This window comes from Aedes albopictus, chromosome 3 (assembly GCF_035046485.1).
Source record: "Aedes albopictus strain Foshan chromosome 3, AalbF5, whole genome shotgun sequence".
Lineage (NCBI taxonomy): Eukaryota > Metazoa > Arthropoda > Insecta > Diptera > Culicidae > Aedes > Aedes albopictus.
Genome location: NC_085138.1, coordinates 257,885,641 through 257,903,311, shown reverse-complemented (window position 1 = coordinate 257,903,311; position 17,671 = coordinate 257,885,641). Strand labels below are relative to the sequence as shown.

General features: G+C 34.8%; 1 protein-coding gene across 9 annotated transcripts in view; it reads right to left on the bottom strand.

The window, feature by feature from the left end:
- The window catches only part of LOC109422358 (trehalase), a 149,688-nt gene that overhangs the window by 34,491 nt on the left and 97,526 nt on the right, over positions 1-17,671 (bottom strand). The window contains exon 2 of one of the 9 annotated variants that reach the window (XR_009999346.1): positions 2,095-2,139. The exons of 5 other annotated variants lie outside the window; for them this stretch is intronic. The gene's annotated coding sequence lies outside the window, so the exon portion shown is untranslated. Of the gene's footprint in view, positions 1-2,094; positions 2,140-12,298; positions 12,526-17,671 lie in introns of those variants that run through there. 3 more of the 9 variants (XR_009999342.1, XR_009999345.1, XR_009999343.1) reach the window with 3 other exon arrangements.

Here is a 17,671-nt window from a genome sequence, read left to right as displayed (position 1 = left end):
CCGGAGATATAAAAGCTCAAAGTTGGTTATCGAATAATTATACCTTTTTCAAGAATCTTTATATCTTCGTGAAGAATAGCCCGATCTTTTCCAAATTTGAACCACTGATACACAACTAGTTGATGAACTTACAGTAAAAAATTGAGAGTATTTGATGCCCTTTTCAAAAAGTTACAGCGAGTTGAACATTTTTTGAAAAGTGAAAATTTTACCTGTCCCAGTTATTTTGAGTATCCCCTGTACCTGTTTGATTCTAGCATTACTAAATGAGTTAGAAGACTGCTAAGTGAAAGAACTGCGGTACGTTTCATCTGTAAAAAAAATAAATATTTCGGAGCAGAACTTATCAAAATATCGCAAAACTCCTTTTTGAAGAAAATAAGCTAAATTTTGATTTTTTAATTATTTTGTAAACGTATTGTTTTAAGTAAACGGTTTGTTCAGAAAAGTTTCGTGTTTCGTTAGACTTATCACCTTGTCAGAAGAATATTTTTTTTTAAGTCGCCCTCAATCGATCATAAATTGGTGAATGTTTATTACACTCGAGTGGCCATATAATATCCGGAACCATTCCGGAGATATTCCGGATTGTACTAAAGGTGATTATTTCGTGCGGTATTGTGTTTGACAGGCCCCCGCGGAATCTGTTCTGGAACACCTGGAGCGGCCATTTCAGTTATTAAAAGCTTCAGTCATTTTTTCTGCCCCATTCTCTCTAAATCATGAAGATTGATACGTCGCACGGCATGTTTTGGTTGCACACCAGAAATGTCCCCGATGACACCCCCATGGAACATGTGCTAAATGTTTCGGGGTGGCCATATTAGTTGATACAGACTTCAGTCTATCGTATTTGCCTCAAAAAAAAAAAAATAAAATAAAAAAAATAAAAAAAATGAATGATGAAGATTGATATGTCGCATGACATGTTAAGGTTGAAAACTAGAAGTGTCCTAAATGCGGCCCGTGGAGCCTGTCACAGGGATCTGGTTGGGTCAAGTTATTCAAATCTGGTTATCGCAGCTGTGTTTCACTGTTCGCAACAAATTTCGCTGGAAATCTATGGTTCAAACATAATAACAAACGAAATATTCACTTTTAGCCAACCTCCTCACCCCAACACAATCCAGAATATCCCCTGAATGGTTCCAGATATTACATGACAACTTGTGTATATTAAACTAGCACCAATTTATGATCGATTGAGGGCGACTTCAACAAAATCGGATGAAAATTGACGAAAATGAGTTGTCGGGGGTCGGGTAAGTGAAGGGCAATAATTTTAACGTTTTTAAAAGCTCATTATATTAGTGATAAACGGTTAAAATTTTTTGCATTTGGTTCATTGAATCCGGAGATATAACAGCTCAATTTAGCTATAGGATGATTACACTTTTCTTTTGTTTTTATTTTTTTTTCTATAGTTTTTACTTTTTTTTAGAATCTTTCTAACTTTGTGAAAAATTCCAAAATTTCCAAATTTGGATTATTTATACACAACTAGTTGATCAACTTACAGTGAAAATTTGAGAAAATTTTATGCACTTTTCGCAATGCCATTCCATGTATTACATTTTTGAGTGATCTCCAGTGTTTTTAGTATCCATAGTTTCATAAGGATTCAAAATATAATCAAATCTAATAAAGTGTCTAATATGGGCGAATGACTTTTTAAACAAATCATATATCAAAAGCTAAAAAATTCTGAGTCATCGCCTCACCGCACGACATAATTACCGGTAGAAAAAAAAATCCATGAGGCTCATGACTTGCACAATAAATGGATACAAAGTAGGAGAGTGAATGTCACCCAGTTATCGGTTTTTGCCAAAACCTGTTGGGAATCCCCTTTCCCAGAAGGCCTAATATATTGAACAGAGTGAACACTTTGCATTTGGTTGGTTGCACAACGTCGACGACAATAAATTATGCAGACTTGGTCGTATATTTTTTTTACTTTTATTACCCTCATTATTGTGCACTTCTTTCCATGGAGAATTTTCGACAACGAAAATTCAGATTTTTTTTTTGGAATAACCTATGATATACGGGTAATCGCCGTAAGCGGGTAATTTTGACGAATAATGGTCTTACCGATTGGTGACTTGCCGTGGAGCATCGCTAGCTGAGCTGGGACAACTTTATGAATTATGAAGAGAGATAAAGATAATTTGGAATCAATTTGACGTTCATATAATTGTAAGAGTTAGTTTAATACCTACAAGCAAATTAGAGCGATAGTTGCCAGGCGTTCAAAATTACCTAAGTAGTTATGACTGATTGATGAAACATAGGTGCACGCGCAAATGAATTATCGATGAGATTATGAAGCAGGTTATCAATTTCTTGGCTAGACTTGGCTATTTTGCGGCCAACGGTCCAAAAACAATGATGAAGAGATATTCCAAAGAATATATTAAGCTCGGTTGTCAGCAATCAATTAGATAGTGTCAAGAGTATAACGTCATCGAGCAATTTAGATTAACTGCAAAGAGGTTCGTTTGCCCTATCGATGATGATAACTTCTCCTTCGTATGTATGTGATACTATTAGAAACTGGCGTACCGACGAGAATTTGGACTCACTCGCGAAGGAAAACTTTTCACAGAAAAGAGATTCTCGTCTGAACAGGAGTGAACCACCTGTTACGAATTAGCAGTTCGGAGTCGATTCTTCATAAGGCTAACAAGGGACTCACGACAGTGGCGAAGTAGCTTTGTGTTGCCAATTTAGCGGAAACTTTCCACACTTCACGGATCATTGGAGAGTACCGCAGCTGTCAAGACCAAGATATATTTAGTGCGACTCGTCGTGATCACCAATGTGAACCACCTGCTTCGAATTGGCAGTCCCAAGTCATTGCTAACCAGTCTAACTGGATATTCACGACCCACAATGACGCTTTACGATTCGCAATATTCTATCGGTCTAACGAATGACTGTCAAGGCTCGCTATCATTTAATATATTACACAAAGGGTATTGTATAGCTTGTCTCTTCAAGTGGGTCTTTCGATAGACATTTCCCTAGTTGAGCTTGAATTTAAGGAAAAACGTCTTGGAGTCCCAGTTTAACATTGCACCAGAATCCGAAATGCACAAATCTCCAGAGGTAAAAGTGTAAGTTTTATTTTGATCTTACTCACTTGCTATAAGCTCAAAATAAAAAGATCGGGCGCGCTGATTGATGTTTGTTCATTTATGTGAATAAAACCGTGAGTAGGTTCAAAAGTTGGCCATTTGTGACAACCATTTTGGGATTCTAACGACTATGCTTGATTGATTGCCGGCAGTTTTTACTCCAGTACCGCTAGATCAATTGCACAGATGTCTTCTGGTGATATACTTGTTCAGACAGCAATGAATCTGGTCAATATGGAGCAGAAAAGGAGTTGATGATGCATTCGCTCGCCCAAAACTGGCATACTATGAAATCCAATGACATCAACGAAGATTCTGGATACTTGGGGTATGGTTTCCCCGTAGCTAGAGATGCTTGATTATTTTTCCAAAATTCAATGATTTGAGTGACAATACAGATTTTATGTACACTGATAGGCAAAATAAAGTGCCCACCCCATCATTTTTTGAATTTCTCTTATTTTTTAGGTTGAAATTAAAGTAAGCACACTGCATTTTTTTTCTAGAACTTCTTTTTAATATTCTTTTCAAATTTTACTTACAGAACAATATTAAAAAAAGAGTACGACTCAAAGAATAAAATATCAATTGGTATTGAAGAAAAAAAACAGTGACAAAATAAAGTGCCCACTTCGAAAATCAATATGTTTTCGATAAGCTTTCATCGTTAAAAAAATGGAGAACATAGTGTTTTCGAAAGCATTTCCCTTATGTATCCGAAAATTGGTGGTTCGTGATGTGCAAAACTGGTAAAGAAAAACCGGAAAGTTACTGTCCGTGAGATCCACAAAGCCTCCACAAAGCCCGGACATCAACCTCATGGAGAATTTGTGGACGATTCTAGATGCCAGGGTTGACAAAACTGGCGTTACCAACAAGCTTTATTTTGCAACTATTTTGAAGCCCTCAAGCACGCCTGGGAAGAGCTTGATCCACAGCACTGAAGAAACCTGGTGGAGAGCATGCCAAAGCGCCTGCGACTGGTCCTGAAGGCCAAAGGAGGACATAAACTATTAAAACGCTTTTCTTTTACTTAAATTTATTTTCCCGAGAGCCACAATGAAGTGGGCACTTTTTTTGTCACTACTTTTTTTCTATAATACTGATTGATTTTTTTTCTTTGAGTCGAACTCTTTTTTTATCATTGTTCTGTAAGTAAAACTTAAAAAGAATATTAGAAAGAAGTTCTAGAAAAAAAAAACTGCAGTGTGTTTACTTTAATTTCAACCAAACAAATGGGAGAAATTCAAAAAATGATGGGATGGGCACTTTATTTTGCCTATCAGTGTATTGCTGTATAATCCAATCGGCGGTTGATCACAGGCAGTTCTCAAACAATTCAAGGTGAAACTGCATGCATTATCTATTTTTTTGTTTTTTTTTATTATTTTTTTTTCATTAAATAACGAAGTAGTATTTTCAAAATCGGTTTTCGTACGCATTCAAAAGAATGATCAGCTTATCTCCTGATTTTTTTTCCTAGTGGAAAATGTTTTTCGCTTTTACAAAAACTATTTTTGAATAAAATTTCTAAACAAAGAGGGTTTGGGAAAACGAAAAACATTTTCTATTCGAAAAAAATTCAGGAGATATTCTGATCCTTCCTTTCAAAATCTTTAAATCAATAAAAAAATTTATCTACATTTCCGACGTTTCGGGCAGGAAAATTTGCGTTTTTCAAGGGTCATAGTGTCTACCTCTATCGTTTTTGGGATTTTTGCGTATATAATGATCTCCTGGGTGGCCTTTTTTGTATGTATTATAGGCATTTTATTAGAAAATTTCCGAAAAAAAACCGTGGAAAATTCAACCTTTTGACCAGAATCATTTAACAAAGTTTAATAAACAAAGTTATAGCAACTGCAGTTATACCTTAATATAATTTGAATTTGACTGCAGTTAGATCTTAATATAATTTGATTCTAAGGATTCTTCTACAGCATAACAACAACCAAAGTAAAATCAAATCTATACTCTAGCAATAAAATACACAAAATTGGTTTATTTATTCAAGTAGATGTATTACAACATTCATTGGATATGACAGAGCAGGATTTTTAAATGCGGGAGCCCGGGCCACCACAGTATTGTGAGGGCATCCTTTCTAGAGCAGGGGTTCTCAAACTTTTCCAGCTTGCGACCCACTTTTGATTGTAATAGAATTTGGCGACCCACCAGCAGGAATTTCCATAATATGAGTCATTTTAGTATTTTTTTTATTGATTTAAACAAAAAAAACTGAATTTTATCGCTTTCATTGTAATATAAATTTATTTGTATTCAAAAAAAAAATAATTGAACGTGAACAAAATAAAATCAAATGTCCACTCCTCGAATGTTTGTTTTATACGACTTAAATCATTGTGGGTCCTATTTCTTTCCACAGAATTCCACTGATTGGGAAATTAGTTTTTTTTTTGGTAGCAAGTTTATGCTTCTGTAGAAATTTAGGACTTTCTTTTCAAATAGAGGCACACAGTTTTGTCCATGCATATAACTTTGTTTTAGTTTTTTTTCGTGGATATATTTTAGAATCCATTAAAACCAATCAATAACAAAATTTTCAGAATAAAGGCATTGTTGTATGATCAGATAAACTCTCATGAATATTTTAATCTGCATACTCATATGTTTTACCTATATATTGTTTAAAGCACATTCAGCCTGTCCTGATTATAAAGATAGAGATTCCAGAAATTCAGCATAATTTCACTGAATTTAATCTTTACCAAAATTGGGTTAAAAGTACAAATAATCCGGTGAAGATTACTGGACGTTCGATAATTTCTTACATTCAGCTTTTTCACTGGTTTAGGTATACTGGCATGAATTAGAACTTTTAACTACCGAGCATGTCACTAAAGATTGTTTCATGTGAATTTAATAAAAATGCAAACTCTCAGCAAAAACTTATACTCGGTTTTATTAGAACATGTAAAAATCCAATTTTTTAACAAAACCAGTTTTTTACATTTTTTATGAGTTTGGACATGATTGTTCAACATACTGTATATTAAATTTCCTGATAGATATCGTATCGATTTGAGAATACAAATAATATTCGACATACAAAGACACATTTTACACAAGTTTGTATAGAGTTATGAAGAAACATCACTTCTTGAAAATATTAAACAAAACCTTCACGACCCACCAAAAACTAGCCTGCGACCCACCAGTGGGTTTGAGAAACGCTGTTCTAGAGTATATATTATTGCTTATAAGAAAGAATTGAAACAAAAAAAGTATAAATGTCATTGGGGAAATATTTAAATCTTGGCCAGTTAGCGTAGCTAGAACATATTTTAGAATTCACACACGCGCGTGTGCTCCTGGCCTCAGATTCTATAAATTTAATCGGAATTCATAACAGAATCATGATATAACTTTTATGAAAAAAAAAAATAATTAAGGAGCCGATATCATAGTAATCATGGCTTTTATGAAACTTAAACATAAAAAAATTATCCCCCATAACATTTTTTTTGAACAAGAGCGTATTGGAGATATAGTGCTTAATTTAAAAGAAAGTCTAACAGAAATTTTAGAAGACATTAAAGCAAAATCCATGGTGAGCTCGTGATGTTTTTTTTTTACTAATTAACTAACAGAATTTCCTATGGAATTCATAAAAAATGTTCAAGGAAAGTCTCGGGCAAATTTTAACCGATTTTCATTCAAAGAATATTTGCAATACTTTTCAAATTATTTTAATACATAGGAGATAGACAAAATTATGGAGACAGAAAAAATTCTCACTTTTCAAAAATGTTCAACTAGCTGATACTTCTCGTTAGTCCATGAAAAGCATCAAATTTTCACTGATTGTTGATCAACTAGTTGTCTCTTGATAATCCAAATTTGGCCAAGATTGGGCCGGACTACATAAAGTTATAACGATTCTAGTAAATAACATTTTTATCTGGTGGCCATTTTTAAGCTGTTGTAACTCTGGATTTAATTAATCGAACAAAATGAAACTTTGAACAGATAGGGGAATTAGGGCAATAATGGACACCTTAAAAAAATGTGTACGTTTGACCTGTATAACAGAGAAAAATTTAACATATTATCAGTTGGCTTATACAGGGGGTGGCCAAAATGTTTAGGATAGGCAAAAATTTTTTTCTCTCAAAAAAATTCAACATGTTGTGACTTTTCATAGAGTGCATCAAAAATTCTCAAATTTTGACTGTTTGTCAACCTATTATATGTGCATAATTGGTACAAATTTGAGCCCGATTGGTTGATTTTTCGCAAAGCTAGGGCCGTTTATGTTAAACACTATTTTTCAGACAGCTTATTTTTGAATTGCTATATCTCAGAAACCAATGAACCGAATTGAATGAAATTTTGAACGTTTATCTACAATATATTAGTGTTTCACAAGCTATTTAATAATAGGTTCTTTTTAAACATTTAAAAAAGTTATCAAAGATTGACACTTTTTGGATTTTTATCGAAAACATGTAATTTTTTTTACAACAATGTCATTAAATTTTAGTGTTGATATCGAAAGAATATTTACTTCTGTTCTCAAGGTATCTCTAATTAGATATATTAGAGTCTATTTGGATTAAAGGAAGAACGCATTTAGTAATTTTTGTGTGATACTGTAAATTTGACATGTTTTCCTCTGTATGGTTGAAAATGTCAAACCGGTATAACTGTATTCGTCATGAGAAAATATTATATTTTAGAAAAGCGTATGAAGTATCAATATTTTGATGATAAACGTCATAGGTTGACAAACAGTCAAAATTTGAGAATTTTCGAAACACTATACGAAACGTTACAGCATGTTGATTTTTTTTGTTCACTACGTATTCTAATCATTTACAGCAGGTAGAATGTCTTTATTGTGAAGAAATAACGAATTGTAAACCGTATGTTTTTTAGGGCTGGCAGGAAAGGTACGGGGCGAAATGGAAACCCCTACATATTTTATGCTAATTCTTTGATTACATCGACCAGTTAAGTTATTTGCCTACGAAAATCAATACCACAGCTCCAGATTAGACGAGTTTACATAACATCAAAATTAATTAATTAAACTTTAGGCTAAAATAATTGGGGCCCATATAGCCGAAGCGGTAAACGTACGGGTACTCAGCATGACCATGCTGAGGGTGCGGGTTCGATTCCCGGTCGGTCCAGGATCTTTTCGTAAAGGAAATTTCCTTGACTTCCTTGGGCATAGAGTATCTTCGTGCCTGCCTCACGATATACGCATGCTAAATGGTCATTGGCAGAGGAAGCTCTCAGTTAATAACTGTGGAAGTGCTCATAGAACACTAAGCTGAGAAGCAGGCTTTGTCCCAATGAGGACGTTACGCCAAGAAGAGAGAGAGAGAGTGTGCACTGGTAACGACTGTTTTGAAAGAATGATGGGGATGGGTGGGTTCTTGTAGCTTTGATAGGAATCATTCTAGGATTTTTATAAGAAAATTTACGAAAAAAATCGTGGGAAATTAAACTTTTCGACCAGAACCACATAAAAAGGTTATTACAAAGTTACAACAACTAAAGTTAGAACAAAATCAGTAGTTAATATAATTTGGTTCAAAGGATTCTTCTATGGAATATTAATAATCATTTTATTGTCAAATCTATATTCTAGTAATAACATACACAAAATTGTTTTCTTTTTATTTAAATATTTGTTGAATCTTGGAGACGAACCTGCCTTGGGCTGAAAGTCTCGATAATAAAGACATAAAAAAAACAATTTGTTAAATCAGCTATATGACTAGGGAAGGATTTTTAATCGTGGGGGCCAGTCTTGCGAGGGCATCCTTTCTAAAGTAAATATTTTTGCAAATATAGTTTGGAAAAAAATATAAAAAAAGTATAAATTTCGTTCAATCTTGAACAATGAGCGTAAAGCAAACTTTGGAATCCACTATTATCATTCATAGCTGATCCAGATTTGAAATTCTAGTGAGAAAATTAAGATGAAAGACATTATACAAAGTAATTTGTAACAGATCGCACAAATAAATTTTAAATGTAAAAAATTCAAAAAATAATCAACAATAACCACAAAACATTAGATAATATGATGCCGTTTTAAAATATCCAACTTATTACGTATATTAGGGCACGCTATGTCTGAACCAGCAGATTATAAAAATTGAATGTACATCGGGTTTCTTTCCATAAAACATCAGTATTCAAGCTATATTTTCATTTGCAGAAGGTTTCAAAATATTCTATCGGGGAAATTTTGATTTTTCCATCTTTTTGACCGTTTTTCATACAAATTTGCTTGAAATCCTCATTTTCGGTCCTTTTCTCTCCCATACAAAATGTATGGAAAATTTTTCACCGATAGAATATGTTAAAACCTTCTGCAAATGAAAATATAGCTTGAATACTGATGTTTTATGGAAAGAAACCCAATGTACATTCAATTTTAATAATCTGCTGGTTCAGACATAGCGTGTAGGGTGTTCTATAATAAAATCTATAAAAAATAAGGGTTTTTTTTATTACAAATATGATAATAACATATGTTTACTTTTATTTTGTTGGCATACGTTATTGTTCGGAGAACTTGTAGCAAACAAGTATATCTTTCAATTGCTGAATCAATTAATTTTTGACAAGTTTTCGTATAGTTATGATTTTTTGAAGTTCGAAAATAGTTGAAAACACAAAATTGATTTGATGCACGCACCTGTTAATTTCAATGGGTTTAGCTGAAATTTTGACCAGTGCCTTCTTTTTTGATGCCAATCAAAATATGGGAGTGGACTTGAGTACCACAGAACCTTTAAAAAAAAGAACAGGCCTAATACAAATGTTCTGAACAGCAGTAACAAATCAGTCGGCTGTTAATTGAAGCAGTAATGGGGTGTATATGAAAAATAGACCAGTTTTCTGTTTTTTTTCCTTAAAATAATATCAGTCACTAAAACTTTCTTAAGAGTTTGCCATATTTACATGTTTAACTCAGGAAAAAAAATCATATTCTTCTAAGGTTTTTTTCAAAGAACTTTGGACCGATGCTCTTTAAAATAATACATCATTCACGTTGCAGTTCCTCCAAAAAAAAAATGTTTCAAATGTTCTGGAATTCGATTTTAATAGGTTATAAGTTTTTTAGGTGGAATCAACCCATAAGATTCAATTTTTTTTTGTCAATTTTCACAGAAATTCTCAAAGCACCTCTAAGAGCTCTGTGGAAAATTCATCAAAATATCTTCATAAATTTCCGGTATAAAAACAAAACAATTCCTGCAATGCTCTTAAGGACAAACGTCTTTGAATACCAGTTCAACAATGCACCAGAATTTCATCTGCACAAATCCCAAGATGTAAACAACAAACGATAGTGTAATTTATATTTTGTTCTTGTTTTTTTTTGTCATATGATTAAAATAAGTAGACCCGGTGCGCTGATAAACGTTTAAATGAGATTTGTGCGTTCCAAATCGCGAGTAGATTGAAAAGGCGGCCATTGTGGCGACCATTTTAAGATTATAATGAGCTTGTCCGTAACAATTCCGTGGGAACATCTTCAACATATCTTCAAGAGTTTACAGCAGAACCGTTTTGACTCTTCATTCTGCATTGTTTTGGGATGGCAGAGTATATGAAATCATATATTGGGAGGCGAATGTGCCACTGGAGAGCCGACCTACTGAAAACTGATACTTGCACTAACTTTCTTAAAAATGTTTTCAAACATTGTACAGAATTAAAACGCGCTTTCTATATTTTTAAGCACGTCTCTGGGAGAGTTTCATCATTGTCAAGATTCTTTTAAAAAAATTGTCTAGTAGCTTTGCCAAGCACTTCTTCGTGAAATCTGAAGGAATTTCCAGAACATTCTTTTATTTATTTCACTGGGTTTCTGTTTTGAGATTTGTATGGAGATTTCTCCGTAAAGGATTTATTTGAAAATTTCCTGCTAGAATCTTGTATTACAACATTAACTAAGACAGCATCATTTTAAAGTGGCGTAATCGCTTTTAAAACCAACGATTTTTTACTCTTACTCTTACCTCCTATGTAATCTATCCCCACTATCCAAAATAAGTGAATTAATTTTTTTTTCAAGGCCAAAGAATTGCCTCCGAAGGATGGAATATGGTTCATAGGTGTATAAAGAAAGTGGTATTTCCAAATCTAGCTACGTTTTCTTTTTTTAATGTTGACGCTGAATATTTTTCAAAAATTTCTCATAAAATAAAAAATAAATCGATTTTTTTTCGACAGTTTCTACATGAGTTGCTGTTTTTTTTTACTTTCCAAAAAACATCTCTTAAAATATTGTCTTCAGGAAACATGCTTCATTGAATTCATATTTACGCGAGAATCTGTTTCCCAGAAAGATAGTTTCCTGGAAACGAAGTTAGGTACTTGCACATATGAAAAGTAGCATATACACAAAATATTGGGTGACAGTAACTAATCAAATTTATCAGGCACTAAAGGGGAAACATTTTCAAAACTATGCGTTTTTCATAGAAGTTGACTTGAAAACGCATTTGGTAAGTATAGGCATAAATAACCAAGCGTCTCCATTTGTTTCTCAATACCTATACCTAATTAGAAATACATGATTGATACATGAATGACCTTAGTTGGGCAAACGCTTAAAAAAAGAGGGTTGTAGCATGCATTTTTTTTTAATTTATAAAATTAAAAATTATTTGGTGTTCTAATCCCTTAATTTGTAGGCTGCCCTATGATTCGATAATTGGGTTCAATGTGTTCAAATTCTTCAGCTGTAAACGTTGTCGGATTTCTTCAAAGTGATCCATCCAATATCTTTGAAAACAATCTCTCAATTCGATACCTCAAATTTCATCGCTGAAATCCACAACTCTATTAATATCCATCTCGTCACGCCACAACACAAAAACACTGTCATCCAGTAACTGGCACTTATCGCGAAATTCACCACCTCGCCGACAATTGCCTCAATTTAGTTCACAATGGTCCGCGGCAATTCGCTCACTCACGTAATGACACACAGAGTCCCTATAGAGCCAAGCTACATATTCATAACACCTCTGTACATGTACTTCACTTCATCACAAAAAAAAAACTTGAAAAATCCCCAATCACCAAACAGTAGCTTGTAGTCTGGATAACTACGCAGAACAAGAGGAAAAAAACACAATTCTAGCAGGATTGCGTAAACACACCAACAACTGTTGAAATAATTGCAGAACCGGAACGTCACGGCGATTGCTACCGGTAGGTACCTACGATAACAATTTGGGAACTCTCGCGAGGGGGAGGCGGGCGGAACAAAAAAGACCTTAGACCGACGCGGACGACAACGCGATCCTTCCTGCCATACGTTCGGCAGGTGAATGATTTGGGCAAAATTTATACTATCATCTTTTATAAAGAGCTATACTACTGGTGGCTGATTGACTGACTGACTGACTGAATGCCCCACAGCCACCGCCCTCATCCAAATGACCGCCAGAGATGCCTATAAATGGGTGATACCCTGATAAGAAAGGGCAATGGGTGTGCAATACGTTGTATGGTAATGGAACAATACAGTTTATTGGTGGTGCAACAGTAAAAACGATATAATTACTATGCACAGTATGGTGGTACTACAGGAGTCAGTTCATCTTATTTTATTTCTGGTATGAAATTACAACTGTGACAGAACTCAGCCGTGTGTGTAACAAGTACGGTTGTCAGGATGGTCTAATTGGGTAACTGCATGTTTACCGGCTAAGTATTATTGGCCCCTAAGTTGTCTCATATAAGGTTAATTTCCATTCTGTACAAATATTAAAGTATACCACTTTATAGTTTTGTATGGTATAGATTATAGTTTAATCAATGTACATTGTTGTAGAAATACGTCATGAAAATTCTGAAATTTATGGTAAATTCTGAGATGTACTGTAATTTTCTTAAACTTTACAATATTTTTTTAGTTTCTTTTTATTCGGGTAAGCGATCCGTACTTGTCTGATAGCGCATCGCGCGTTTGAATGATAACAGTGTAACTGTTTGAATAGCTCCCGCTCTCTGTCTCTCTCTACAATTGCGAATTAGAGATGTGGCGACAGATGGAACGTTTGTGTTTGTGGGAGATAAAATATTTCTACTTGTTGCCTATAGTTGATTTATAGCGCACCCCTATCATTTTCGTGTAAGGTTAATCACCTAAGGAGCAATGCGAATTTGTAAGGTCATAGGGACGACCCTTACGTAGTATGCAGAAGTTGTTGTGGAGAGTGAATTGAAAAACTTCGTAACCAGATCGGCTGTGTGCCTTCAACAGAGTAGGATAAGTTGAGTCGTAATTTACGAGCACACAGCTACCATTTTTGCTGAGTAAAAGTTTCGTGCACGAGTAGGCCTTCTTTTGCTCCACAAACTTCACGAACAATAAAAAGGCACCTGTTTTTAATCCAAATCCATCAAATATTCTCAAATTTCTACACGAATTAGGATACACAAGAAGGTGGTCTAAAATCAAAAATAGTGACCCAAAATCCAGGTTGTCGGCCCGAAATTCAATATGGCGATTGCTTATTGGTTACTTGGGTAATATTTCATAAAGTTGGAGAATTTTGGAGCGTAATTCTGAATTTTTCGATTACCATTATTGGATTTCGGAAATCTTCATCATATAAACCAAATTATGCAAGATCAAAAATCTTTAAAAGAAGGCTGGCAATTTAAATTTAAGACTGCGATATTTTATTTTTTTCACACTCAGTATTTTTGAACGACAGACAACATTCACATGTTATCCATATTGCTTGTTCGGGATCAAAAACTATATTATTTTCTGGTCACCATTCTCGGACTCCGGACATCTTCCCTATATCAAATATACCCATTAGACCTGTTCACTTTTTTGACCTACCCGTGTCACATCAAATTATCAATCCACATGCAAAAACAAGGCTTCAGTCCAAAAATGAGCCAAATTGATAAAGGTTTAGAGGTGTATCAAATCGATTTTGTGTTTTTTCGAGCATTTTCACGAAAATGTACTCAAATATCCAGAAAATTGCACCGAAAAGGTACCAAAAATAACGTTAAAATATAGTTAGAACAATACTCTACAACTTTGCCGAAGACACTACGGTGTTTGAATTGCGTATTTCAAAGTTATTCAACCATTTTCGTTAAAAATCACGAAAAAATACAATATTTTTACGATTTTTCATGTAAAAGTCATGTAATTTTACATTGTTTTACGTGGCTAATTTAATAAGCTATTGCTCCTATGTGTTACGAACATTTCGTCCATACATCATTTTAGTGTAGGAATTCGTTTTCATTGACTAATTATCAAAAGTTTGCCACGTTGATACTAAAAATTGTACAGAGTTGCCAGCACAAAATAAAACAAAGTTACTAATGATTAAAACGTCATTACACTTCTTTGTCTCATCTGCATTAGTTTCAAATTGGTGCAGATGGTTGAGCATGAGATTGTCGATTTCGAAGATTCAAGGTTCGAGTCCTGGAATAGGATTTTTTTTTGCGTCTCGATCCAGCTATAAGTTACTGAAACTACGCCCTGCATCTCATTGCAATTTGGCATCATAGCCTTGTTTCGAAACCGTAGAGTGCATAGTAAGAATGAAGTTTCCCTTCATCGTGTAGTTGTGTTGATTTGTGGGTAGATACAAATAAGCTCCACCCACAGCTGTATGAAAAATGTTGCATCCAGAGGCAGTTCCATCATCGTATTGAATTGTTTTAGCTAAATTGATCGTTACCAAACAGATGCTCAATATTTCGTCCAGCTGATCTCGTCGACACGATTAATTGTCAACAAGTACACTAAATATCTAGCTAGTCCTGGAATGGGCTTAATTGGCAGGTCCCGATCATTATTATTTGGGAGATTGCGTGTAAGTCATGGCAGATTCATCATCCTAACTGCTACAAAGAAAGAAAAACAAAGTTTATCATATATTTGAGCTTAAACCTGGGACCTCCTCATCCGCAGGCTCGAGCCTTATCATCTGCACCATTTCTGATACTTAAATCGAAAGACATTAGAATACGATGACATGACGTCTTAATCATGGGTAACTTTGTTTTAATTCGTGCTGGTCATTTTTAGTGTCAACGTGACATACTTTTGATAATTAGTCAATGAAAACGACTTCCTACACAAAAACGATGATGGACGAAATATTCGTTACACAAAGGAGTAATAGCTTGTTAAGTTAGTCACGTAAAATAATGTAAAATTACATGACTTTTATATGTAAAATCGTAAAAACATCGTGTTTTTTTTTCGTGATTTTTTAACTAAAATTGTTGAATAACTTCGAAATACGCAATTAAAACATCGTAGTGTCTTTGGCAAAGTTGTAGAGTTTTGTTTTAACTATATCCTAACGGTATTTCCGGCACCTTTTTCGGAGCAATTTTGTGAATTTCTAAGTAAATTTCTGTGAAAACGGCTAAAAAGCACAAAATTCGATTTGATACACCTTTAAATCTTTATCAATTTGGCTCAATTTTTGGACTGTGGATTGCATGTGGATTGATAATTTGATGTGTCACGGAGAATCGGAGAAAAAAAGATACAAAGTGAACAGGTCTAATACCCATATTGCATAAAGTAATAGTCTAAAACTTCATGAAACAGTCTTTGAGCTCCGGATATCTTCGCTATTCCAAATATAATAATATACCGGTTTTATCCTCCCCCGTTTCAAAAATATTATTAAAAATTTTACAAAATCTTCACGCATGTTACTGCGCTTTAAACATTCGTCTTGAAGAAGAGTATGGAGATTTATTCTCAAATTAATGTCTTCCACGCGAAGATAGTGAATAAATCGAAACATTAGCGAATACTCGTATAGCATGGTTTCAGCGTCAATATTACATGAAACTTCCACCATTTTGATTTTTCGGCCGCCAGCTTGGATATTCTGGTTGTCATGGTTTTTAGAGCCTGAAACTCCTTACAACAGTCGCCATATTGAATTTTGGGCCACCAACCTTAATTTCGGATCACTATTATGGATTTTAGGCGGCCATTTAGGTCATAAATGAGCCTATACTTCTTAAAACAGCCGCCTTATTGAATTGAAAGCATTTGAATTTCGCCCGCCATCTTCTTCTCCATACCAAAAATATCCATATTACATGGTTTTTAGAGCAGAAACCCATTTTAAACAGTAGCCATCTTGAGTTGTGGGCCACCATTTTGGATATTATGGTTGCTAATTTTGGACTCCAGTCATCTTCCCCATACTAATAAACCCGCATTGAATTCCGGACCGACATCGTGGATTTTCCGACCTTCATTGAGGAACTCCACCCAAAATTTGTGACCCATGTTAAATACTACAAAAATCGGCGCAATTTGATGTGTCGGTTGATGGGGTTTGGTTCAGTTTTATATATGACCAGTTGCACCGATGTTGGTCCTGATCAATAAAATGGTCATAGCTCCGGAATGCCTTGACCAAATTGGACCATTTTTAATAGCAAACAAAACGGTACTAATCCGGTTAGATGCGTGCAAAAAATCCGTAAAAATCGGTCAATGGGAAGTGTCTTATAAGTGAACGAACTTTTTTTTGTACACAGACATACATATATGTATACACACATACGGACATCATCACAATTCGTCCAACTAATTTTATTGTATGTAGACTTAATCCTCCGAGCTTTCTATCGAAAACTCTTTTTTTTGCCTTTCTCGAGCACTATGGTGTACCAGGGTCAAATTGATCTCTGGGTCGAAATTGATCAGACGTTTTTTCAGTTATATCAAGCACTCTTTACATAGTTTACTTCCAAGTATCGTGATGTAGGAGTAATATGCTTAATGAAAACTGTAGGGAAACTATTTAAAACATACTTTATTTAACGGAAAAAAGACTGATCGATTTCAACCCGGAGATCAATTTGATCCCGGTTTACGGTACCGAAAGGCTATATGTTCACTCCAAGAATGAAAATTTGATAGAGCCTCCTTGACCCCTCCGTCTCACCAATTGACTGAGCTCGACGAATTGAGATGATGTCTTTGTGTATGTATGAGTGTGTATGTGTACAAAATGGTCACCTTATTTGTAGATAGAAAATATAAACCGGTTTCAACGATCGATGGTTCATTCGACGGGGTATCTTGTCCCATTGTTTTCTATTGAAAATGGTTCAGATCGGTCCACCCGTTCCGAAGTTATGGCCATTTAGGTGGCCCGGACCGGCACCCCATGAAGGGGCTAGATATGAAAATGCATGCGACCCATCAAACCACGGCATTTTCGATTATCTGATGAACGGTAAGCAGGAAAATAATCTCAGGCCATATCTGAACCTGTAGTGATCCGTTATCGGTTCCGGGTGTCCCACTGGAAGCGGCCAAATATAAAAGTGAACCAAACTCATGCATGCGACACATCAAATCGCGGCTTTTTCTATAACCTGATGAACGGTTAGCAAGAAAATAGTATTAGCCAATATCTGAACCAGTATTATTTCGGAATTGGTTCCGGGTGTCCCGCTTAAACTGGCCAAAAATAAAAGCGAACATGACCCACACATGCGAC